Source organism: Lynx canadensis, chromosome B3 (assembly GCF_007474595.2).
Source record: "Lynx canadensis isolate LIC74 chromosome B3, mLynCan4.pri.v2, whole genome shotgun sequence".
NCBI classification, from domain to species: domain Eukaryota; kingdom Metazoa; phylum Chordata; class Mammalia; order Carnivora; family Felidae; genus Lynx; species Lynx canadensis.
The window spans coordinates 67,521,006-67,548,745 of NC_044308.2; the positions used below are offsets into that span (position 1 = coordinate 67,521,006).

The following is a 27,740-nucleotide window of genomic DNA, read 5'->3' on the forward strand; positions in this document are numbered from 1 at the left end:
AATCAACACCAACCCCCACAGGCCGAGAGTGCAAGAAAGGTAGCTATCAGAGCTGTAGGAAACGTGCTGCTTAGCACACGCTGTAGGGCACCAAGGTTTCATGGTGTGAGAACCTTACATGTTGTTTGATCTGGGAACACAGCTTCTCAAAGCTCTCAGCTTCCCAAGTGAAGACAGGAACGGGTTACAAAGCATTTCTCACCAAAGCCCTGTCAGGGGTTCAGTGTTGGTGCCCTTCGCCCTCTATGGTTCAGTCATACTCTCCGAAACTTGTAGGTGTGTCCCCGCCTGCACTGGGTGACCACCCACCTCAGGTTTCCCTTCCCAGAAGCAGATGTCTGTAGGAGGGCCAAGCAGCTTCGCTATAGCAACTTTACAGCTGTGGCAAGAAACTGTCACAATGTAAAGTAGAGGGCACCATCTCCAAGCCTCTCCTTTAGAAAAGTCTAAAAACTCCCACTTGACACAGAATTAAAGAACTTTAGGGGTGCCTGGTGACTCAGTAGGTTGAGCATCTGACTCTCGATTTCAGCTCAGGTCATGATCCCAGGGTCACGGGATCAGGCCCCGCCTCAGGCTCCACACTGAACATGCAGCCTACTTAGAAGTCTCTCTCTCTCTCTTTCCCTCTGCCCCTCTCCCACCCTCCTCTAAAATTTAAAACAAAAAAAAAAACAAAAAAACTTTAGGCCCTAAAAAATCATGACATCTTTTGCTTTCAGTTTTGTTCCTCACCCCTGCATTAGTTTCAGAGCCTGATTCTGGAGCTCACAGCACATTGCTCTGCCGATTTTGGATCTAGTGTATAGGAGTTCACTGAATTATCTCCAGAAGAAATGCTGAGTCATAAGGCTGTGCAATCTCAGAAGAGGCTATATTTAGGTGGGTATCTTGCCATCCAACTCAGCAACGTCTCAGTTCCCATCCAGAGAATCTGTTCCTCTCTCCAAAGATCAAGACTCTGCTTTTTCAAATTCTCCACAAGTGTGTGTGTGTGTGTGTGTGGGTGTGTGTGTGTGTGTGTGTTTGTATTAAGGTGGGAGAAGAGGGAGAAAATCCTCTATGGCTTCCAACACTTATCAGACATGTCTCATAAAGAAGGTGAGTCTCTAGTGAAAGAGAGGAGAGGAGTTTGGCTTGTGGTTTGATACCCATCCCCGAAAGGAATACAGCTGAAATGGGGTGTCAAACAAAACTGCAGTTTTGCCATCAATGCAGCTATCATGGCAGCAGCTTCCACAAGATCAAGATGTTGGAGGCTGAAGGGCTCTGAGACAAATCTGTAAGCCAGAGAGCCAGGGAGTAAGGCTGTAGGGAATCCTCTACTTACCATATTATTGAAATAGTTTAGAAAAAGAAAAAAATCTTTCATAGAAAAACATGGCTATATAAGCTTCTAAGAGGCTTCAAAGACGTGCCACTCACTGCATCAAAATATCCTTATCATTTAAGGAGGCAACCTCAAGCTGAAGATCAATTACTAAATGTGCCGGATATCTTCAGCATCAGCCTTCCAGATGCTCTTTCCAGCCTCCTGATCTGCTCCTTCCCAAGACAGGCCGACCTGTACTTTGCATCATCTCAGGTCCCATCCCCTGCCTTCTGGTTGGATTCCACTAATGGGAGGTAGTAGCAAGAGGTAGGTAGGAGACGTGAGGATGGGAGCAGAATGAAGCAGAGTGAGGTCAGAGGTCCCTCCCTGTATGACCAAGGCTTGGCAGTAGCTCCTTCCCTCTGGAAAGGGCCACACAGCCCCCATTATACTATAGCTACAGCTCTCGCTCTCTCTCTCAGGGCTCTGGTAGCTTTTCCCTTCTCTATCCCTTTAAGCCAATGGCTGGTAAGGATCCCCACTGTTACTAGCCCTGGGGAGACTTTACCATCCTTTGTTGGTTTCCCTTGAACCTATCTACACCCTTGTAAGTAGCCTCTTGGTTAAACTCCCTGAATAAGGCCCAATCAAGTATGCCTTCTGTTTCTTGTTGGGACCTTGACTGATCCCTTCAGCATATCAAGGGTCTCCTTGGGGTGATGCAGTAAAGTACAAAGGCCAATGGGGAGTAAGTTAGAGACAATGCAGAGGTAAAGCTCGTCCTTTTTCCCACTTTCACCTATCAGCGAAAGAATGCATACATTTAAGGGAGAATGGTAATAAACAAGGGCTATAAGGAATCCTTCTGAGATTTTGTCCCAGGTCGTAAGTTCCTGGCCTTAATGATCTCTGGATGAAATGATCCAGAGAGCTTTCTTCGTGCTCATCAGAGTACAAGTGGTTCTTGCATAAGTCATCATTTTGCTGACACTAAGAAAGCTAGGTAACTGTCTCTTTTCCAACAGAGGAATACATCTGAGTTTCTCTAGTGGTCCTAAACAAAACTAAGTGGGGACATCCAGACAAACTGAGAAGGCTGAACCATTTGGGGAAAAAAATGAGATGTTCAGGATCTGTGGAGAGTCAGAGTTCCACATAGGAGGTCATCATGGCCAGAAGATGATTGTTGTATGAAAGAAGATGTTGAATCTAGGACATGGGACGAAAACAAAACACCAGCCCAAAGGAGGAAGGACAAGGAACACACAGTGGACTCCTGAGACCTGGGGAGCAAGGAGTTATGGCAGGCAGGCCCGGAGCAAGCAGCAGAGATCCTTACTAGAGGCAACTGGTGGGATGGATATAGGCACATGGTCAACATTATAGAAGGGTCAGCAGCTGATGTCATTTTCCAGTCCGTGGAAAACAAGTGAAAAATGACTAAGCTCATCCTAGTAGAGCCAACAAAGAAGACCCACTCAGAGAGGGCATGGGGCTCCTTACTGACCCCACAATTAAGGCCCACATTAGATCCGCCTTTCTGAATAAGGAAAGCCCATCAGTGTAGGTTAGGAGCCCACGGGCCAGAAACAGAGGAACAGAAATAAAGCAAACATTGCAACTAAACTGATTTATTATAAATAAAGCTGGTGTCGAAATGCATTCTTCTACTAAGATAAAAAGCCATACAATGAGAGCTCTTCAGGCAGCTCCTTCACAAAAAGGAATAGCATCCTCATCTTGCTATCAGCATTTGTTTAAGTAAAACTACATAAAGCCCAACATTCCTCCAAATATCAAAGATCAAAGATCAAAAGAAAGGAGTGAGTCCCTGTTAGAAACTTGACTGAGTATTTTCTGTGCAACTTACAGGTGAAAAAGCAAGCTTTTGAGTTCATCTTTTCTTCCTTATGTCAAATAGCTCTTCCATTGTCCCTCCCAAATTCACAATTGAGTCTAGTTAGGATGGTGATTAGCAAGCACCTAAAGTTGAAGCAGTGAGCAGTTAAAGAAAATACACATAAAATGGGAATGAAGCACACAGTAAGTCAGAAGTATTCACTAATTGAAGATGGAGGACAACATACACTCCTTAATGAGGCATGAATTGGGGCGCCTGGGTGGCGCAGTCGGTTAAGCGTCCGACTTCAGCCAGGTCACGATCTCGCGGTCCGTGAGTTCGAGCCCCGCGTCGGGCTCTGGGCTGATGGCTCGGAGCCTGGAGCCTGTTTCCGATTCTGTGTCTCCCTCTCTCTCTGCCCCTCCCCCATTCATGCTCTGTCTCTCTCTGTCCCAAAAATAAATAAACGTTGAAAAAAAAAAAATTTAAAAAAAAAAAAAATGAGGCATGAATTGTAGTCATGTTGGAAACGAAGAGCAAGAGGGAGAGAAAGGCTGGAAGGCTCTCACTCCTTAAAGTGAAAGGAAATTTGGGAATTCGATCTTTCTTAGAAGGCTGACCTTGACCATCACAGTTACATCATCAGAATTTGAAAACATATTAATATGGAACCTATTATATATAGAGTCTGTAGTAACACAAAGATAGTACTTTTCTTGGCCAAAAAACAATTCTTTTCCCATGTTGCATAAAAGATCCTCTTTCCTGGAATTATTAATTTAAACATATATACGTTAGATATATATCATATATAATGATGCATGATAATTATATATACATGTGATATATAATAATATATACATGTATGTGTTTATATATAACTATATAACATGAATCAATGTATAGTATCTATACAGTTATATATACATTTATAATATATAAAATGAATGTCCATACAGCTGTATTTCTATGTATAGATACCACCCATTTTATTCCTCCATTCATTGAAGAGTAACCGGTTATCATGTTCAAGGCCCTGTGTCTGATGATAAGGCAGAGGTGCATAAGATGTCTTCTTTATCACAACTTAGTGGGAGAAGCTGACTGATACTATATATCGAATTAAAATACAATATGACAAATGCCATCAGAGAACAATATAATTAATAGTTGCCCAGTGTTCATTTAGTACCTTGTATATACAATTATTAAAATCCATAATACATTAGTCTGTCTGGAATTATTACATGTGCCCCCATAATCTCTCCCCCAGCTTCTCAAAGAGGATCTGTGGAATCTTTTCATCTGGACCACAATACTTATCACAGTGCCTAGCAAGTGTTTGGTGTTTTAATGAGGATTAAATAGATAATTCTATGAAAGTTCTCTGAAAAATATAAAATGTGACACACATACAGACAGCCATAATTGTTTATTCCGTGGAGTTAAAAATAGAAAAACCCATTTAAAATAACCCCTTTAAAAGATAAAAGAATGCCACTATTTTTCTTTACTAATTAGAACATTGAGAAGAAGGTAGATAGTATATTAACACGTCCAGGCAAAATACACTGAAAAGGACCAAAGTCTACTGGAGACCTAGTGGTCAGATTCTACATGTTTATTTCCTGGAAAATTGTGAAATTTTCATCATCCTAATAATTGTGTTGTGACTTAAAAAATTAAAGAAATCACCACATTCCAGCTTGTTTAGTATTTCCACAGTGGAAATAAATGATAATACAGGTTTTACTGAGAGTTTCCATTTGTTGAACACAGCGGGTAAGTTGGTGGCAGCTGAGCTCTGTCGATGAGAAATCAATTTGGGTTAGACTGATAAGGAAATTAAACCGCTGTAGTGTATCAGAATGTGGTAACGTACCTTTAAATCTTGGCCTTCATGATTTATTGAAAAGAAGGAAGTGACTTATTGGAAAGGAGGAAGTAAAGAAGAAGACAGCAGTGAGAGGAGTTAATGATGATGAAAGATGGAAGACATGGTCGTGAAACCAGCCGGTTCCTTCCTTCAGTTTTTGCACCTGTGTTTTATTGCACTTAAAGGGAGAACACCAAGGTTTGTTTTGTCTTATTTTTTCTCTTCTTTAGGCATGGGGGAAAAACTAGGGAAAGAATGATGGTAAGATAGAAATAAGAAGAGAGAGTTGTGAGTAAAAATGAAAGAATTAATGAAGAGCAAAGACACAGACACCTGAGAACTTAAAAAAAAAAAAAAGGAAGGAAAAAAGAAAATGGGGCAGAAAACAGGCAGAATTGGTCCTTTTGTGTAAAGTACCTTTTGCCCCAAATCACAGGACAAATACCTTGATAATGGTTTAATACTATGGTTTTCCTTCTACTACATTATGTCCATCATTTTACTTCCTGTTCTAAAATGCTAAACACCAAGCACCATCATTCCCTCCTTCCTCCTCTAACCTTTAGTGTTTTCACAGTTTTCTTTAGGCAAGAATTTCAAGACCAGATATCTTCAAGTTTGGAGCAAATGGGTGGGATTATTTTTTCCAGAACAAGAACAAGCAATTCCATGTAGGAAAACAGATGATCAAAAATTAAGAGTGGTCTGAACTGTTGGAGTCCCAGACACTCTGAGATTTTAGAAATGGCTGACTCATAGGCATCACCCCTAAAACTGGGATAAATATCTCTGCAGGTTACAGAGTCGTAAAAATGCAATGAGTTAATGTTCCTAAAGCCACCAGGGACAAGGCACATAGCAAGAGGTCAGCAGTTGTATTTTGAATGAAGATTTGTGCTTGAATTGTTTTAATAACTGAAGCATTAAAAACTTAAATTCTGTGGGGCGCCTGGCTGGCTCAGCCAGTGACTCTTGATCTCAGGATCATGAGTTTGAGCCTCCTGGTGGGTGTAGAGATTATAAATAAATAGACTTTTGATTATAAATCAACTTTTTTTTTAAACTTAAATTTTGTTTAATTTGGGGAAATGCTTATTCTTTTTTTTAACCTTCTTATTCTTTAAAACCTTTGAGATGTAAAATCCACAAAACCAAAGCTATTCCAATAGAGATGCTCAAAAGAGTACTGAGAACGTCCCTCCTAATGAAAACCTGATCCAAGATATCCCCCTTTTTCAAAGGAAAATCTGACCTTGCACTCTTTTCTAGCATCGTGACCTTATAATATTTCCTGTCAAGAAAGATCTCCAACCTTCTACTTTGTAACATTCATTTAAACAGCACAAGGCATGAAGGCATCTGTCCAACTTTCTCCTTCAGCCTTTTTCTTTCAGGCTTCCGATAAGGAGATAAAATGGAGATAGAGTAGGTAAATGCTTGTACATCTAGCTGTCTTGATAGTGAAGTATTGTAGAAATAAATTCACGATGGCAATTTCCTCAAAGGGTCAAAAATGAGCCAAGTAATTTAATTTTAAAAGTGACTTTAAGACAGGAAATCAGGAGTTGGTTTGTGAGTAACCCTGGGAAGGCTGAGGATTGCGGTGAAGGCACAGATCCTGCACCACCCCAAACTTAGTGAGGTCAAGCCTCGCAAAGGAAAGCTCGTAAGCCCTTTGTAGCACAATATCTTACTTTCAGGCCTCTGCCTGTCAGTCCTCTGCTCTGGTTAATATCATCAAGGGAATCCTTGCCTGACAGAATGTAATTTAGGATCTATTAAATATGATTACTTGGCCTTGAAAATGATGGATATTGGACAGAATTATAGAATCACTTTACAAAAGAAAGGTCTCTTTTACATCCTTTCTTGTGGAGCCTAAAATGAAGCCTGGGGAAATCCCTCAGAGGGGTTGTGGCATTTATAGGTTAGGTTTATGAAAAAGGGAATTGATATTCATATTAAAAACTGTGAAAATTGAGCAAGGTGAAGATAGTGAGCATGCAGACAGCTGTGACGTGTGTCTGAAGGGTGAGTGGCTTGTTGCCCAACTGATTTACTTGCTTTAATTATATTAGTAATGTGAAAGTCGACATGATTCGAAACAAGCTCTTTGGGTTTTTCATTCAAATACTAGCCCCCAGTGACCGCTTTTTATGGTCCTCCCAATTTCCAATTACTTAAAATGTTCATAGCTGAAATACTTCAGAGTTCACTGCTGGGTTTGCTTTGGAGGTGGCCTCGGTTTGGGTTTTGATTTAATTACATTTTGTTCCTGGTTATAAAAGTAATATATGATCATTGAAAAAACTACAAAACATAAAAAATTGCAAAGAAGAAATTAAAATCACTAATAATTCTGCCACCCAGAGATTGTCATTAACATTTTCTGTATACCTACTAGGATTTACATATATATATATATATATATATATATATATAACACATAATTATATATATAATTTTTATTACTTAATTGATGTAATATCATAATATTGTTTACTAAAGTTGTTTTAACTTAATACTGTAGTGTGACCATACCCCCATATTTTAAGTATCATTCCATAAGGAGATATTTAGTGGTTATATGCTATTCATTGTATGTATATGCCATCAATTCTTTTTAAGTTTATTTTGAGAGAGAGAGAGAGAGAGAGAGAGAGAGGAGCATGAGAAGGGGAGGGGCAGGGAGAGAGGGAGACACCTGCCACCAGCACAGAGCTCGATGTGGGGCTCGATCCAAGGAACCATGAGATCATGACCTGAGCGGAAATCAAGAGTTAGATGCTTAACCAACTGAGCCACCCAACCCCCTATGCCATCAATTTTTAAATTGCAATTGGTGAGAATTTAGAAGGTCTATTTATATTTTTTCCCATTATCAGATAACTCTGTATACCTCCCCTGTTATTTCCTTAGGATACATTTTCAGAAGAGTTACTATGTCCAGCCTTTTTACATGTGGCAAATTTCTCCTATCATGCAAGGTCTATATTACAGTAGACTACATCTTCTGACTATTTTTCTTACCAGGACCAAAACAATGAAGGTAGTAGATAAAATTGAGATTATCACCATTGTATTTCTAATTGGTAATGAATTTTGTGTTAGGGATAAGGTGGGAGCAGCATTAGAACTTTCAATTATCTCAAAAAAAAAAAAAACTAACACAACAAGGAAGCAGGAAGTGGGGAATGCAGAATTATTGTTTAATTGGTTATAGAGTTTCAATTTTGTAAAATAGAATTCTGGTAATGGATGGTGGTAATGGTTGCACAACAATATTAATGTACATAATACCATTAAACTATACATTTAAAAATGGTTAAGTTAGTAAATTTTACATTATATGTCTTTTACCACAAAAAAAAACAGAAATTGGGGGGAGAAAATGACTAAGCAAATGAAAAAGATCACCACTACTTGTGTTGCAGAGGAGCTCATTTGGAAAAAGGAAATAGGCCCTCCATATTCCATGACATGGTTCTGATATTATGGTAGATGAGGCTATAATCATAATTAACATTTATATGGTACTTTACAGTTTATAGGTGCTTTTGTACACATAATTTCATTGACATAACAGCCTCATGAAGTAGTTGATTATCATCATTTTGTATATGAGAACTCTGAGACAGCTCAAATAACTGCCCAAGGTGATATAGCTGGCAAAGAGCAGAAGCAAGACATCATTCCAGGGCCGCAACCCCTTGTTTAAACTGTCTCCCATGAAATACACTACCAAGATGGCGGCAAGGCTATTGTGCTGGCAAAACTATCAAGTGTTTTCATTTGACAAGTCAAATGTGTCATTTGTAACTGAAAAGAGCAAACCTGTAAATAGCACTTAAAAGACTTAGCTTAGAAACACTTCTTTCTGTAACAGCTTTGGATAAGTAATAAAACAGTAATTTTACTAATATTCATAACAAATAGTTCCCCACTGTTGAACCCTTATTTCATGTTTTTGGCACTTTTGGATATTGAGTTAAGTTTTTAAATTCTCCCTCTCTAATATATTTATCATCCTAAAGGGGAACACATGCAACATCACCAGGTATCAGTGTGGCCAGGCAAGGTCATACATAGGGAGAGGAACTGAGCCCTTCAGTATCTCCCATCCAATTAAATACAAAAAGAAATGTTACATTTTTCCAAATTAAATATTAGCATAAACATAGATTTTTTTAAATGTAGATATTCCCTTGCTCCCTAAATTTTCTTCGCCTATTTTTTGGGTGCAGGATCTGATCAAAGATTAACAAGCTGTTATTGGCTCTTATATCTATCCAATATCATCTTCAATTTTGATAGATGATTCCTCCAACTTTTCAAGATTTCTTAGAGTTTTGTCTTTGATGATTCCTGAATAATTTAATCTAACAAGCAGTAGTTTTGGTAAACAGAAATCTGATCTGTGAGATTTATTTTGCCTGTGAGCCCATTTGTCTTTGGAATTAAAAGTATCAATAGATATCATGAACATTTCTTGTTCTCATATATTGACTAAACTCATGCCTTTAATACACTTTTTATGGACCTGCTCTGTGCCTAGTTCTACAAAACTAAATAAGACATGGTCCCATGGACTCTCATTATATTAATAAACAGAAAAACTAACACATACTATTAATTAAAATGAAATAGAGTAAGTGCAATACTATAAGTATATGCACATACTCTGGGGTCACAGAAGTATTATATTTGCTCCTATGAGTAAGAGAAAGCTTCACAAAGGAAGAATCATCAGAGTTGGGACTAAAAGGATGAACAATTTTTCTTAAAGAAAGGGATGGGAAGATTTATGCACATATATTATTTTGTCCCTTGTTTTATGATTAGATATTTTTCTTCGATTATAGTATGAAATCACACAATATCATATACTCTGACTGTAACATTACAAACATCTTTAGGGGCACCTGGATGGCTCAGTCAGTTGAGTCCAACTTTCGCTCAGGTCATGATCTCGCAGTTAGTGAGTTCAAATCCCCTGGCAGGCTCTGCTGTCAGAGCAGAGCCCGCTTTGGATCCTCTGTCTCCCTGTCTCTCTCTGCCCCCCCCCTTGCTCTCTCTCTCTCAAAAATCAATAAACATTAAAAACATCTTTAGATTTCATAGCATTCTCTGTAAATTCACCAAACTATCATCGTTCACTGCACCTGCCATTGAGTAGAATTCATTGTTGATCAATAAACATTAAGCTTAATTGTGAAGCTCCTTGATTAATTTACCACTGCACTGGTAGTGTGAGGATGCCCAGCTGCAGGGGACACCATTTATATGAACACTTCCCTTGGGGTCCCTAGGCAGTCTTCTGCATACTTATGTATTTATGGTATTTATCTCCCTCTACTTTGTACACAATTCTATTTTAATACTGCATTTTCCTTTCCAGTTGAACTATACTTAACGCAGTAGAATTTTAAGAAAAAAAAATTCTTCCTAGTATTTATGATAGCTACTGCTCCAGTTAATTTGGTTAAATAGAATTTCTGGAACAGTAGTTATGATTTTCTAAGATACTGTATCATCGCCTTTCTTAATTTCTTATGCTACTTATATAATATGGATCACCGCACAATGTAAATCCCCATTATATACTTGATGTTGATGGTTTCTGGTCAGTTGATGTATGCCAGGTTTTTTCAGAAATCATACCAGCTTTGAGATTCCTGAGCAACTATGCTGTATATTCTTCTTTAGCCATTAATTGAATTTTGAAAAGGAATTTGATATATTTCTAATTTCTTTTTTCATGGTAAATCAGGGCATAAATCATCTATTCTCTACAATCCTGAATGGTATCAACTGTGCTTGTTCTTTGTTAATAAATATTTCAAGTTATCTTAAACTATGCTTAGATATTTTTACATATCTCAAACAAATGGATAATAGACCAATAGTTAGATGGTTCTCCTCTACAGTCTTACTTCTTGTTTTTTCCAGAGTTTTATATTGGATCTCCTCTACCCCATTAGATTCCTTTAACTTTGATCTGTCTGCCTAGCAAGGACTCTAAACAATAGCATTCTCCTTGATTTAGATTTTAGCCCATCAGAGGCTGTGTACTTTTTGAAGAAAAGGAAATTTACTTAAACAGAGTGGTTTGCACATTAAATATTAGCTCATAAGAATGAGTTCTGCAGGACTTTCCAGCTCTAGGATTCCGTGTGTATAATGGCAGAATGAAAACAACAGATTGTAATTGTATGAATGTCATCTGTGTTATGTCAAAGAGAAAAACAACTTCGTCCTGAATCAGATCAAATAGAACAGTCCAAAAAATTTTAATAGAGGTGAAAACTTAGCCAATTAATTGAATTGGTTAGATATTATTTTTCAGTGGTTAGATAACACATACTGAAATTAAATTTTCTAAAAAAATATTAATTAGTACCTTCCCAAGGGCTTTTTTTTTAAACGTTTACTTATTATTTTTAAGAGACAGAAGGAGACAGAGCATGAGCAGGGGAGGGGGAGAGAGAGGGAGGGGGACACAGAATCTGAAACAGGCTCCTGGCTCTGAGCTGTCAGGACAGAGCCCAAAGTGGGGCTCAAACCCATGAATTGTAAGATCATGACCTGAGCCTATCAGACGCTTAACTGACTGAGCCACCCAGGCGCCCCATTCCCAAGGGCTTTTGAATCCCATCAGATTTATTTTATTTTTTGGAGTCTTTTGCAATATGGCACATCTGTGCTGAGGGGTCTGCACAGAGTCATGTGTGATCTCCCCACTATAATATTTCTGTGCGGGGTTTCTCACATATTGACCTGCCCCCTGACAAAACAGGAGGTCATGGTAACTAAGAAACCAGTGATTTTGCCCTGAACACAGATAGAGGAAAGCAGATTTTTCCGTCAGGGGATCAGCCTTTTTCCAATTTTTAGTGGAGAACTTCTCTGTAAATTATTCAGGAACAAACTGAGCCTTGGTCAATGCAAAACCAAAAATATCAATGAATTATTTTTTTAAGACTTGAAAAGAGCGGCCACTTTCCTGCATTCAGGAAAATATGTCCATCTTCTTGTAATTTATATGCAGTTGCAGGGAATTGCCTAGAGTGTTTCATTAGCAACATGTTGTCCCCTGCAGGGGCAATAAGTCACCTAGTACACTCTTATTCTCTTCCTAAGCAAATCTGGGGATGAATAACAATAATGATTTTTATTTTCATTTCAGTCTTTAGAAATCCTCCGTTATTCCTACTCTGCTCTAGTTCTCTGGAATGATGAATGATGACCATTTATAACCTAGCATACTGAAAGTGTCATGATCTCATTGTTCGTGGGTTTGAATCCTGCGCCGGGCTCGGTGCTGGCAGTGTGGAGCCTGCTTGGGATTTTCTCTCTCCCTCTGTCTCTCTGCCCCTGGCCCACTCACTCATGCGTCTCGGTCTCTCAAAAAAAAAAAAAGATTAAAGAAAAAGAAACGCAAATTCCCAGGCACTATCCTAGTCCTGCTGAGTAAGAAACTCCAGGCCCTTCTGAGTTTTATAAGCCCTCCAACTGATTTTGATAATCGTTTGCATAAGAACCACAATTCTTGCTCTGCAGTACTGATACACCTTCACTTCCTGTTCACTCTTCCTCCCACAGGCCCTTCAGCCTCATTTCTTCCTCAGAGCTTGGTCCTGGCTCCTTCAACCTCCCTCTTTGCATTCTTCCCCCGAGGAGATCTCACTCATCCCTTAGTGGGATCTCACCCATTTCTAAAAGAAAAAATCTATTGACATGGAGTGATCATTACCTAATAGCAATAGCCTCTTCTGGACTTCTCAGTAAATGCCAAATCTCACCTCAGTGGCCTGTTCTTTTCAGAAGTTTCTCTAATGCTGAATGGACTCATATTAAACCTCTTATCTGATGGCAATAAAAGTTAACCCTTGTTGAGCAATTAATATGTACTGTCCCAAACATATGTGTATATTATGTCATTCAATCCTCACTACAACTCTATGAGGCAAGTAACATTAATAATCCATTTTCCAGGTAAGCAAATTGAGGCACAAAGTAGCTAAGCAAGAGCTCAAGGTCATACAGGCAAGAAGTAGTAGAGAGTATATTAAACTCTCTACTACTTAAAAGCCAAATGGTCTAAGAGATGATTGTTACTCAGCAAGTAAGAAAAACCTAGTCTTATAAAGCAAACAGGAAATTAAGCACTTTTCCTTCTGCCATATGAAGACCATAATGGAATTTTTCCTAAAAGATTGTCTTAAAAAGCAGGAGATGCACCTTAAAATTTATGTATTCTAAATTGGGGAGGGGGGAGGGAGAATTCCCCCAGGCAGTGACCTTTATTACTAAGATTTGATTTGGAAGCCAATTTTTATAGCTCAGTTAAAAACTGCTAAACCCAGTCACTTATATAATAGAAATGCTGACGTGACCTTAATTCTAGAGGTGCAAAGGGTATAATTGAATTTAAGAACAATGTACCTCATCCATTAAGTCATTAAATAGATCGTAATAATCTGACACATTTGGTAAGTACTACATGAAAGTGGTTAACAATGGTATGCAAATAAAATGAGCTTACACGATTAGCTGCTGTATTTTCGGTTGTGTTTGCCAAATATAACATTAAATTACAATACAGTCATTTAGAAAATGTTATGGCAATATATTTTAAATGTTCCTGAACATGATGCCAACATAAAGAAAGGGAATGTTAGAATCTCCAGGATACTGCCAAGTGCCTGTGTGTAATTCAGATAGCTTTATATTTACAGTTAATAGAATTAAACTTAATCAGGAATACATCCTTTTGAACCAAACTTCTGGAGTTGCCCTGGTGAGATAGTGCATCTGATTGAAAAGTATATATAAAGATGCCAACTAAATGCTAAAGTCAGATCATTCCTCCCCATAGATGAATATTTGGCACTGCTGAGAAAAAACATCCAGATGTTTGGCATCATATAGCCAAATACCTAAATCCGAGTGAAATCATGAGTTAAACACACACTTAGGGAATTGAATCAATGGAGACATCCAGTGAGGCTCGTTTTAGCTCAAACAAAATAAAACAAAGCCAAAACAAAATTTCTTGAGGGCAGGGCTAGAAATCTGAATTTTCAATTCATATTGTCTCAATTCTTCATATAATCTGACTATTTATAGGACCAGTAATGAAGCGTACTAATCATTTCAGTGTAATAGAGAATCCAGTAGAGCAAAACACTGGGCTTCAGAACTCTGACAATTATTTTAATCAGATCTTCTGTTTTATTTCCTTATGCAAATGCTAATATAACAAATAAGAGTTAGTAAATAATACTATATCTAATAAATTATCCAGGTTCTTACCTGCTGGTCACAATAATTGCTAATATATTCAAATGCCTTATGTTATATTTATGCATGGGCAACAAGCCATGGAAATGAATATACGCATTTATATAAGAGATATATAACATGGTGACATAAAAATCAAAAAGGTCAAAAATCGCTGTCCTAGTAAAAGAAATAAAAATAATTAAGGGTTTAAATTGAATATAAGTGACTCAATTAGTAGGATAGATCAATTACAAAAATGACTCCTATTTTCCCCCTTCTTACTACATGTCTGTACATCTCTTCCCATCATGATGTGGCATTTATTTGTCCCACCTCTTGAACTGAACTGTCCTGCAACTTGACCTCTAGAGTGTGGTTGATATGAGGGGGTGTCACAGTTAATGGAGGCCTCAAGAGACATTATGCACCCTCACTTACTCTCTTGTTCCTGTTCCTTTGCCCTGAGAATAACTCTGAGCTAGCCTGCTGAAGAATGAGAGATCCTGTGAAAAAGAGCCAAATCGTCCCCACTGGAGACATCCTAACCCACCAGTTTAGCACAGATACATAAGCAAGACCAAGAAGAGCTGAGCCTGGCACAGACCAGCACAATCCACCCCGCTGATCGGTAAGGCTTATGGCAAATAATAAATGGCTGTTTAAGCCAATGGCTGTTTTAAGCCAATGCATATTTCTTATGCAGCAATAGATAACTGATAACAATCAGTGTCAGACAATATTTCTATAGCAAAATAATGCAAATATGGTTATCTCTAAATATTAATGATTCTTGAATTTACATACATTTGTGATATTTTTAGTGCACTGTCACAGTCTTGCTTGTGTAATAAAGAGGACAAATGTGATTATCCCAATTTTAAAGATAAGACAATTAGACAGGAAAATGAAATCACACAGCTAGCTATTACTGAGGTGAGGAGTAGGGGTAAGGATAGAGTAAAGTGTAGAATCCAGTTCTCTCTAAATCCACATCAATTTCGAATAATCCTTATGATCTTAGCTGGCTTCACTGTGAATTTGACTTAAGGATAAAAATATCAGCATCATGGTACCCCAGCTAACATGGCAGGTTCCATCTTCACCATTAGAAAAACTAGGGTATCACTGCCTCCAAAAAAATCTACTAAAACAGAAAATGAAAATATCCCCAAAAACCCACAGGAAATTTAATATTAATTGTTGTTCTTGTTATTATTTTGTTGTTGAATGTCTTAGGCTTCTGTATTTATCCTTCATAGAGATAAAAAGGGAGCAGGAGGAAAATTCACCTCTCTTACTTTAATGTCAAACTTTGAACTACTTAATAAACCAATTAAATGAAAGATTCAGAAAGTACCAATCTTTACATTGAGATAACCACTGAGCAATCAATGATAATTAAAAAAATCAATTGGTCTTCTGTAGTAATTAAATTTGTCCACTTAGATATAATTGATATTGTTCGCAACTAATTATCCAAGTAAAGGCTCTGAGGGACTCTTAGAGACTAAAAGATTGAGCCAAAGAGTCTTCCTAATTTGAAATTGGACCGAATGCCATGTTTTCTCAAAAACCGATTAAGTCTTCCCTAGAAACATAGTATTGAACAAACTCAAATACAGTCAGGAAATCAGTATTAAATTAGAGGCAGTTTAGCATACTATCTTGTACTCTCTGTGTGACCGAGGGCTAATCACTTAACCCCTGTGTTTCAGCCCCTTCATCCATAAAATGGAGATAATACCAATGTCTACCTCATGGAGTTGCTATAAGCATAAGTTATTAGTAGTAAAATATTTAGAACAGTAAGATGTGTGTTCATGTCATTATTAGTTGTCCCTTGGTACCCTTTGGAAAGAATGGACAGATAGTCACCCATCACAAGTTTATTCCCAGGTTTTATTCTCACCTGTGTCTAATTCCTGTGGGCAGTTTACATTCAAGGATTACTTCCGCCCTTCCCATCTTTGAGAATCAATTGTTCTTCTTGAGATAAAAGGTGGCTAAAATAGGGGAAAAGGAAGTTCACATGTGCCGTGTGGCATATCTGATTACAAGTTATTAAGCCAATCCTTCCCTCTCTCTCATAAGCAATTCATTTCCCAGCACCATAGGGGAGGAATAATAAAATAAAATACAGGATGATCTCATCACTGATGCTTAGCATTTGTATATTCACTTAAAAAGGTGGCAGAGCAATTTACTACAGCCCTCAGGCGGCCTAAATGACATGTTAGCAAGTTATATAGATACGCTATTACCTATTTATTCTGAGATTCAATGCAAAAATGTCAAGGAGATCCCTACTTAAGTACACTAAATTACTGACTCCTGGGGCTAGAAAGTACTGGGAGAAGCTATTAGCTATTGAACCCATCTCCTGGATAAGAATCTATGGCGCGTATAGATGCGAACCTTTCTGAAATCTAGAGAAAGCTATTAAACTATCTTCTACGTTAAGATCCTCACTCTTCCAAGAAATTCTTTTCAAGGTGTTCTGGCATCAGCATAAGTACATGTGCATTTGTTCTCTCATTTGATGGTATGAAAACAGCTGGTGAGGCTTCTGACCCATGCAGCATTTCTTTGAATTCTCTCCTTCATCCCAAACCTGTATTTCCCAGTACCAATAGTGATGTGGAGAAGAAAGGCAAAAGAAATGTAGATAAAATTAAATTTTCTTATAACCTGCAGCCCACTGACAAATACTGGAGACAAGCACACTCCTCCAGGAACTCCCAACTGTCTTAATGTTAATGCTTTGCTAGAGGGAAAAACAACCTTAGCTTGACCACAGCTAGGCCTCCAGGATCCTGTAAGTCTTCTTTAACATATGAAAGTCCTTTTAGAAACTTCCCCATCTTTACCTCCCCCAACTCCCAAGTGTATAATCAGTTGCTCTTCACAATCCCAGTGCAGGGTCCTGTCCCTGTGCTTTAATAAACACCATTTTCACATCAAAAATGTCTCAAGAATTCTTCCTTGGCCATTAGCTCAGAACCCTAACACTTCAAACCACATCGATAGCACAGCTTCATCTGAATAACATCCACTTATCCTATAAGGATTATTGTCTTCTATCCTATAAGGTTACTGTCGTCTAATATGAGATTAAATTAAGAATATCCTATACACTCTGGTTCTGAAAATGCAGGAATCATCGCTTGAGCTTTGCAATCCAACTATGCCTTCTCTAACCTTCTAAAATATCCACCAGTCAAATAAGCATTAATCAAAAAAAGTGTATCTGAGGTCAGATACATCTCTATTATTACTTCCAATAGTGAGTGAGTTAAGCTATCTGGCCAAGAATCAGAACTCAAGCAGAAGGCCAGCAACAGATGAAAAGAGCACAGTTAATGGTGTTGCCCGACCATAAGGCAAGCTGAGGGCAAAGCACAAGCTAGCACTCCTCCCCGGTGGGACATGTGTGATATTCCTCAGGCACTCCCTGGTGCCCAAGAACAAAGGAAAGGAAAGAAAACAAATGGTTAACTGATAGAGATCATAGTAATGCAAGACATGAGTCTTCATCAGTGTACATATGTCTTAGTAAATTACAAGAAAAAGGCAATCTTATCAAGAGCCTAATCTCCAGAAACCTATACACTCAGTTTCCTGGAGTCCTAATATCACTCTCCGCTCACTAGTGATGTGGGGGAACAAAGGCAAGAAAGAAATGGCAGGTAAAATTAAATTTCCTTATAACCTGCACCCCGTTGACAAATACTTACGGCAAATACAGAGTATAATATTTCTCCAGGAACCCACTACTGTCATAATATTAATGACTTACTAGAAGAAAAACAACTTTAGCTTGACAATAGCAAGGCGTCAGGTATCTACTGAATCCTTTTTAGCATATCAACTCCTTCTGAAGACCTCCCTTTTGTCTTTACCTCACCCAATTCCATAGTATATAACCATTTACTCTTCAAAACCCCAGTGCAGATCTTTCTGCGGGTCCTGTCCCCATGTTTTAATAAAATCACCTTTTTTGCACCAAAGATGCCTTCAAGAATTCTTTCTTGGCCATCAGCTGCTAACCCCCATCACTCCAAAACCCCATCAATGGCACTTTGGAGCTCCTAAGTAAATGCAAAATTGAATACAAGTAGATGTATGAGTAAAATATAACCAAAAACAAACTGTCAAGTTTTGGGGGGTTTTTTTTAGATTTTATTTTTTTACTGAAAAACAATATTTTTTCAGTGTATATTAATAAATATGAATTTTAATGACATTGGGAAGAAATGGAGGTAGATGCATGTGCTCAAGCTGCCATTTTGAAACCATCCTCTTAATACCATAATTAAATAATTAATAATTAATTAAAAATTCATAATTATTAATATAGCCAGACAACAAGAAAAGGAGCTAGTATCAGACCAGAAAGTTGCAAGAACTATTAGACAGAAAAGCAGGATAAAAACTAAAAGAGAAAACAGAATAGGGAAATCTGCAGCCCAAATAATCAAAAGGTAAGAAAAGTCTTTCTCTAGGAAGCCATGGTCCTGGGGTAGCTCTTTCTGCCCATGAGGCCTGTCCCCGTGCTTTAATAAAATCACCTTTTGGCACCAAAGATGGCTCAAGAATTCTTTCTTGGCCATTGGCTCCTGAGGACCCCACTATCACCCCAAAAATTTCATCATGTAGCACCCACCTCTGACAGGCAATCTCCACCTCAAAGTCTGTTTCCAGGGGACTGACCTATGATACTGACTTAGCCTTATGAAATATACCTCAAGGAAACAAAAGAATTGATGATTATTTCTCAATAATAAATAGAAAAAGAATAATGTAGTAAAACAAACACCATTTTGCAGACTTCTAATTAAATAATGGATGTAGGTAGGGGAGCCTGGGTGGCACAGTCGGTAAGGCGTGATCTCGGCTCAGGTCGTGATCTCACAGATTGTGTGTTCGAGTCCCACATCAGGCTCTGCACTGATAGTGTGGAGCCTGCTGGGGATTCTGTCTGTCCTTCTCTCTGCCCCTCCCCTGCTTGTGCATGCATGCATTCTCTCTCTCTCTCTCTCTCTCTCTCTCTCTCTCTCTCTCTCTCAAAATAAATAAGTAAACTTAAAAATTTTTTTTTAAAATTAAATAATGGATCTAAGCAATGATCATCTGGTATCACAAAAAGATAGACAACTGGATATTATATACCACATATTACCCACCACCATCTACAAAGAACTCTTGCAAAAAAAATTTAACCTGAATTAGATTACATCTCCATATCCAACTACCAGTTTATAAGTACAGGGACAGAAAGCCATGTTAAATAATACTATAGAGATACAATTTTTAAAATCTGGAATGTAGAAGCCTCAACCAGATAACCAAATTTCCTCAATAAATAAGGGAGGGAGAAACCCATCAATATCCTATCTAGTGTCTGATCCAAAACAATACACACATATAAAAAAATCATGAGACAATCAGAGAAATCTGAACCCTTATTAGATAGTTAATAATATTAAAGAGATGCTATTAATTGTTTTAGGTATAATTATAGTATTGCACATACATTTTCTGGATCTTTATCTTTTTACAGATATATACCAAAATATTTACCAATGAAATGTTTTGATGTCTGAGATTTGCTCTAAAATCATTGAAGAAGTGGAGGTGAGGCAGAATGGGTAAAGGTGCAGATAAAATAATACTGGCCATGAGATGATAACTGTTGAAGCTGACTGATGATACATGGAAGTTCATAAAAATAGTCCTATTTTTTGTATACAGTTGAAATTTTCAATAAAAAATAAAATAATATAGGGGTACCTGGTGGTTCAGTCAGTTGAGCGTCCGACTCTTGATTTTGGCTCAGGTCATGATCCCAGGGTTGTGGGATCAAGCCCTGCATTGGACTCTGTGCCGATCGTTGAACCTGCTTAAGATTCTCTCTCCCCCTCTGCCCCTCTCCCCTACTTGCACGCTCTCTCTCTCTCAAAATAATAATATAAAAAACAATCACACTGAACGCAGAGCAGAATGAATGAAATGCAGTGCTCATGATTTTCCACTATGTAAACTTGCAATTTATTTGCCTTCAAATAAAACATACTAATAAATGGTACTGAACTATACAATACAATAAAATGACCAAACTGATCAAAATCCTTATTGATTTAAGGTTAAGACACAGAGAGCCCAAAAAAATACATGAAATAATTGAATAGATATGTTAAATCTTAATCTCCTGTATGAAATTATGAGTAAAAAAGAATGGCTATTTTGAAGGAAAATGTAATTCTAAAGACACAAAATGATAGCATTCAACTCACATAATCAATGATACCACAGAACGAATATTTTTAAGAACATTTAATTTTTCACTACGGAATAATTAGAACAGAACTTTGGGAAAAAAGGAGATGCTTTCTACTAAAAGTTGCCTGATAACATATAGGACACCAAGTTAAATTTGTATTTCAGATATAAATAATAAATAATTTCTTAATATATGTCCCAAATAATTTTATTTGCTATATCTGGCAACCCTAATTCTTTACTTTTTTTTCCCAGTTTTATTGAGATGTAATCGACATATAACTTTGAGTAAGTTTAAGGTGTACAATGTGATGATTTGGTATATGTATGTATTGTGAAATGCTTTCGCTTGTTTTTTTAAGTTGATTTTTTTTTCTTCCACCATTTGACTACCTGTGCTAAAATGTTATCCATATGGTGCTTCGTTAAGGCAACTATTATTTAAAACTTCTCCTGTTAAGAAGCCAATAGAGATTTCTAGCACTGTCACCTTGGAGATGGCAGTCCTAGTACAGGTATTTAATTTTGAGATCTCAAAATACCAGCAAAAAAAAATTATCCCCTAGAGAATGAGGAATCTGGAAAGTGTTTTTGACAGATCCACCACATTCTTACCCCAGCAAACGCTGCTACTTTGTTCTCTCTCCTCCTCCCCTTTCCCTTGCAATAACACACCAACAGTATTAATCAACCAGATAATGGTGGTGGTGAGTGGGGGTTGATGAGGGCTCCACTGTACTGACTGTGCTGACTTGACCAGACATATGGCTTGAGGTGGGAAAAATAGGAAACAGAATATGTCCTCTTAGTCCCAACCACAGCCCTGTAGAGATGACCCCATACGTTCTATGTCTCCACAACTGTGCACTCACATTGTTTTTAAAGTACTTTCCTACACTTTCCTTTGCTACTCAGAAAAGCTCTGAGAGATAGATAGGCATCAAGCAACTGGCCAAAAGTCACACACCTTGTACTCTTGATTCTCATCTCGGGATTCTTGGCATCATCATCTGCATAAAGTAAGTTGGGCTTTGGTAAAGTTAGGGATTCTATCCACTGGATTTCCTGTGAACTGATCACAGTTCCAGTCCCAACCTTTGATTGTTCTAAGTGAGGGGCTCACTAGGCACACAACCTCACATCCTCAGCTCTTTTGATCTCATACATATATATTTTTAAATGTTTATTTATTTGTTTATTTTGAGGCGCGGGGGAGCGTGTGAGCAGAGTAGGGTCAGAAAGAGAGGGAGAGAGACAAAATCCCAAGGAGGATCCACGCTGTTGGTGCAGAGCCCAACACGGGGCTCCATCTCACAACCATGAGATCATGACCTGAGCAGAAATCAAGAGTTGGACACACAACCGACTGAGCCACCCAGGTGCCTTAATCCCCATACATATTTAACAAACCTTGGATTCCTGTGAGGAAACAGTGAGGGACAAGACAGAAAAGGTCCTTGTCTTCCTTGAGCTCACACTTTAGGGGGAAACAGGCGAATAGATATGTAGTAACAATAAAATGTGATGAGTGCTACAACAGAGAACTGTCAGGACATGCACTAAGAGTCTGTAACCTCTATGTTGGGGAAGCCTCCCAAGAAAGGAATGCTTAAGCTGAGACCTGCAAGACTAATAAGATAGGTGAGGGGAAAGAGGATCAGAGAGAGCAGAAGAGTATTCCAAGCAATGGGATTACATGTGCAAAGATTTGGAGGAGAAGAAAGGTGATGTGGGCATGGTGCGAGAGATAGGGCAGACCCAAAACATGGGGATGCATGAAGCAGGTCAATGATTTGTGCCTCTTTAAACAAGTATACTTAATATATCTGCTAAATATTTACTTAGAGGAGAAGTTGATTCACCTGGAGAAAAATCAGCAGAGAGGACACTGGTGGCCCCTCAGTTACTCCTCTGTAGTCCTAAACAGGGATATCCTTTGGCCCCTAAACTTCAAAGTCTCTCAGCCTAATAAAAGGTCTGCACTTAGCAGGACCTGCTCCTTAGAACCAGTTTAATGACTGTCTTTATTACTGATCTATACTCCTGAGGAGCAGGGTGGGGGGAGGTTCGTGTCCTCCTTCCCATTCACTACCCCAAAGTCTCCTTCTTTTCAACTATAAAGCCAGTCCAGTTCTTGCTGAAAACAGTTCCCTCTACCTTGGTACATTCACATGTTTTGCTTTAGCACCCTTCCCAGTTGGCCAGCTTAGCCACCACGTGAGAGAGGCAGATGAGCCTGGAGAATCTACAGGGGCCAAGAGGGGGGCATTTTGTGCGGACTGTGAAGTCACAGGTAGGTCCTCCAGTGTCTCCAGGCCCCTGCACCAGAACGTGTCCAGCCTCACTGTTGATTTAGGAGAGGCACTAGGGGATGAAGCAGCGGCCCTCGAACCACCCCAACAGCAAATCAACAAGGCTTTTTAAAAATACAGGTGGCTTGGTCCTATTCCTAAGCTACTAAATCAGAATTTCCAGGGACGGAATTTAGGAATTTGTATTTTCAACATTCTTCTTGAGTGAGTCTGATGTTAAAAAATTCTGGGACTCATTGGACTTTATGGTAAAAAAGCACAAATTTCAGAGCCAGTAAAACCTAAATTCAAACTGTAGCTCCAGAATTTATTAGCTGTGTGATCTTAGATTGAGAGGTTTTTTTTTTTTTTTCCCTCTCTCTCTGAGCTTCAGTTTCTCAGGTTTAAAAAAAAAAAAAAGAGGAAGGAGGAGGCGGTGGAGGAGGAAGAGGAGAAGAAAGAAATAACATTACTTATCTCATATTATTAGAGGATTAAATGAGAGTATGACTAGCAAGTACTGGACACAATAGTCTGTAGATGAAAGTAGTCACCTATCTTACCTGGTTTTACCTTACTGGGAATGCCACTCTCATTCCGCTACAAGCCCCATCTGCAGCCCTACTTGCTGCCTTTTTATTTCCCAAGAACCTATCTTAACCCTCCTCTAACTTACTAGCAACTTGCATGGGGAATGACAAGAGAGTGGTCATTGCCCACGAGAAAGGGGCTGAAATTAAAGCTCTAGAAAAAGGAGTCTGTCTATACACCCCTCCACCCCTACTTGAGGCCCCACCTCCGGCACAAAGACTTTCCCAAAAAACTGGCCATCCCTCCTGATGACTGGATCGAGGTCGATTTGACTGTTTCTTACACATCGGGGTTAGCATATACAAAGAGTTCTGAAGTGGTAGTGGCATATATACTGTGCTCTTTTAATGACTGAAAGTGACTTTTAATTATTTACAGGCATATCTGTTTATTATTAAGAAAAAAGTTGCACATGGAGACATATATCAATTTTTTTCCTTTAACATAAATACTTAGATTATTTAGCACATTTGTCAGGATTCAGTTTTAAACTTATTTCCATTTTCCTTACAACATCCTTATGAATTAGGCTAGAGTACATTGTTTCTATGAAAAACATCTTTTCCTAATGGCAAAATTAATATACTGTACAAACCAAGAAACAGACTCTTAACTATAGGGAACAAACTGATGGTTACCAAAGGGAGAGGAGTAGAGTGATGGGTTAAATAGGTGATGGGGATTAAGAAATGCACTTGTGATGAGCACTGGGCACTGTATGGGAGTGCTAAATCACCTGAAACTAATATAACACTGCTTGTTAACTGGAATTAAAATAAAAACTTAAAAAAAATTACTATACTATATGTTCATTAGACACAACTTGGAAAATAGTGAAAATACCACATAAAGAAAATTAAAAACTTGTCTCTAATAACCACCTAGAGATAAGAAAATTAACATGTTGATGTACTTGTCTCAAGTAGTTTATAATCATATATTTTATAAAATTGGCATAATTCAGTAGATATAGTTTCTGAATCATACTTTTTCCCTTAACCTTATATTATAGCTTGTTAGTATATTGCTAATCATTTTCAAAACTATAATTTCTAATGTTGATAGTACTGTAGTATATAAATATTCCATAATCTATTTCCCTGTTACTGGACACTTGGGTTTTCTCCCCCTATTTTTGGTTGCCATAAATATTAAGAGCTAGACTTCCTATTTTCTGTATACCTTGGGGAAAACAGAACTGCAGAGGTTAAATGGTTTGCTTCAAGGCTAGGACTGGAATATAAATTCTGGACTCCAGCCTAATTCTCTTTTTCATGGACCAAACTTTAATTTGTCTTAAAACTATTAATCAATACTTAGATCATACTTGGCACTTCAATACATTTTATTTACTGGTCTTCATACTTAAAGTAAATATTACTGACAATTTAGGAGGGTATGAATTGAATTATATATATAGTCCCAAAGTGGGGGTTAATGAGGGTGAAGGGGTAATTCAGAGTCCCTACAGCCCCCTTCTTTGTTTCCACCTTTCCTCATTACACCAACTTCCCCAAATGGATCACCCAGTAGGGATAACATCACTTTCTGGTTTTGATTCATAAGAAAAGATAAAATTTCTCTGCTACTCAGCATCACTACCAAGACATAAGCCCTTACATACTTCCCCTCTTTCTTCACCTGATTTCCCAGTTCAGTTGCCTCTCTCTCTCTCTCTCTCTCTCTCTCTCTCTCTCTCTCTCTTTCAAAGTCTAACTAGTCTTTGGTTTCTGTAGAAACCACTGCTATTTGCTGTTCTGTCACATCATTAAAGATATACTTACAGTAGAAGAGCTATTCTGTGTCCATTCTTCTTCCACGTTGCTTAGAGTTATACTTTAATGGTGTTCAGCACCAGGTCATGAAAAAAATCCAGTCCTAAGAACGTGGAAGCACAAGTCACAAGTGTTCAGCTCAGCTCCATTACAACTTGTGGTCTAACCTTGGGCAAGTTACTTGTCTCTGTGGTGTCTATTCCATCTTTATTAGATGATCTTGAAGATTTCTTCCAGTTTGACATGACATACTTTGGAACAGTGTGGTTCTTTTAGAACATCTCTTGAAACTTGCCTGTTTAAAAAATAACTTGTTTGAAGTGACTTCCTTCTGGCTATTAAACATCTTTGCTTCCATTTCTTGTATAGGTCCTACACAAGAGACAATGCCTGTATGAGGGTTCTGCCCAAGAGTTTTCTTATTGGTAGTACTGCTCTTGATCTAATTAACCAAGGCTTCTTTCCTGGGTTCTATGCTTTAGGTCCTATTCTAGCCCTCCTCTGCCTTCCTCCTCCCCACAAGGTGACAGGTTTGTCAGGATTTGCCCTCCTGGAACCTGCTCTCCTTCTTCTAGACCAAGCTCTCCCTACCCAGGAAACCTTAAATTCCTTGATCATGAAGCCCTGAGCCTCCTTCTGGTACTTCCTTGGGATTCTGCTTTTCTCTATGCTCTTTTTTTTTTTTTAACTTCTAAAAAATTTTTGTTTATATTTGAGAGAGAGAGCGAGCATGAGTGGGGAGAGGCAGAGAGAAGAGACAGAATCCAAAGCAGGCTCCAGGCTCTGAGCTATCAGCACAGAGCCCAATATGGGGCTCGAACCCATGAGCTATGAGATCATGACCTGAGCTGAAGTCCAACACTTAACTGACTGAGTCACTCAGGTGCCCCACCTGTCTGTCTTCTTAATGGCAGGCTGTGTTACCCAAAGTAAGGCCAAGAGGTGACTATTTGTGCAATTTGTTTTTGGACTTGCAGACAGAGCTTGGATACATAGGGTGAAGTCTACACACTTATACACAAGTTTCTTTGAGGTCAGTATGAATGGAAGGGTATGTGGCCCATTGAGATAAGGGGAAGGTTGGAAACAACCAACCATTTGCACATTTGCCTCAGACTCACAAATGTTAAGGATGGGCCAGCTTGTGAGACACGCTGTCTTGCACAGAGTAGGATAGTGGAGCAAAGAAGAGTGGCTCTTCAAAGACTCTATGAGTTACTTGTGGCCATACTGGAGAACTCACTAACTGGAATGAGTGGACAATAGAAAGAGCATGGAGAAGCCTCAGACTTTTCTTCTTTGGCTCTAGCTAGATGCAAGTTTTAGACACAAAGATAATTTAAAATCTCTTGTCTGGTCTTCATATTGCCAAACTAGAGTTATGCTCTTACAGGCATAATGTGTGATATTTTATTGACAGTAATGACAATAGATTATTGAGCCTAAACTGATGCCCATGTTGACATTATTTCCTCTCTACATGTGTTGGTCCATTTACCCTCAACTCCCTCTCCACCAAAATAAAATCTTTTATAAATGTTTATTTTTATTTTTTGACAGAGAACAAGTGAGCACAAATGGGGGATGGGCAGAGACAGAGGGGAACAGAGGATCGAAGTGGGCTCTGTGCTAAGAGCAGCAAGCCTGATGCAGGGCTTGAACCCACAAACCAAGAGATTATGACCTGAGCCAAAGTTGGACACTCAACTGACTGAGCCACCTATACCCCCCAAAATAAAATCTTAGGTAAAGCTAAACGTTAAAAAAAAAAATAAAAAAAAAAAAAGAGGGGTGCCTGGGTGGCTCAGTCGGTTGAGTGTCCGACTTCGGTTCAGGTCATGATCTCACGGTCCATGAGTTCAAGCCCCGCATTGGGCCCTGTGCTGACAGCTCAGAACCTGGAGCCTGTTTCAGATTCTGTGTCTCCCTCTCTCTCTCTGCCCCTCCCCTGTTCATGATCTGTCTCTCTCTGTCTCAAAAATAAATAAACGTTAAAAAAAAATCTTAGGTAAAGCAAAACAGTCTCCTTGAGCCTAGCCAACCCTCAAGTAACTACCACATCTGACACCATAGTTATAATAAATGATCTATTAAGAAACATGGTAATTCAAAACTTCATTTCACTATTTCTCACATCACAGTGTTTTGTTAGGATTAGGAGTCATGATTTTGTAAATTTGGTTCTATAAATTATATTCATATGACAGCTGAGAAGGATCAAGATGGAAAAGTAAAATGGTTTAAAATGGTTTAAAATGCCCTTTAAAATGCCCCCTTTAAAATGGTTTTAGTTGTAGTTCTACCCAATTCAAAAAGTTAGCTTCAGGAAAATTCTACCCAGTTTAAAAATTAACTGGATGACATCGAACAAGTTATTCACCCTCTTGGGGACTCAATTTCTTTAACTGTAAAATGAAGAGGTTGGATTAAATGATCTCTAAATTTCCTTAAAACTCTAAGGTTCTATGATTGCCTATGATTTTCTAAGCAG

General features: G+C 38.4%; 1 long non-coding RNA gene across 1 annotated transcript; it reads left to right on the forward strand.

Moving 5' to 3' along the window:
* The first annotated feature begins 660 nt into the window (after positions 1 to 660).
* Positions 661 to 20,066, forward strand: LOC116738147. The gene is made up of 3 exons (XR_004343798.1): positions 661 to 882; positions 14,780 to 14,941; positions 19,874 to 20,066. It is a non-coding gene; the product is annotated as an uncharacterized LOC116738147 (long non-coding RNA).
* Positions 20,067 to 27,740: the final 7,674 nt, after the last annotated feature.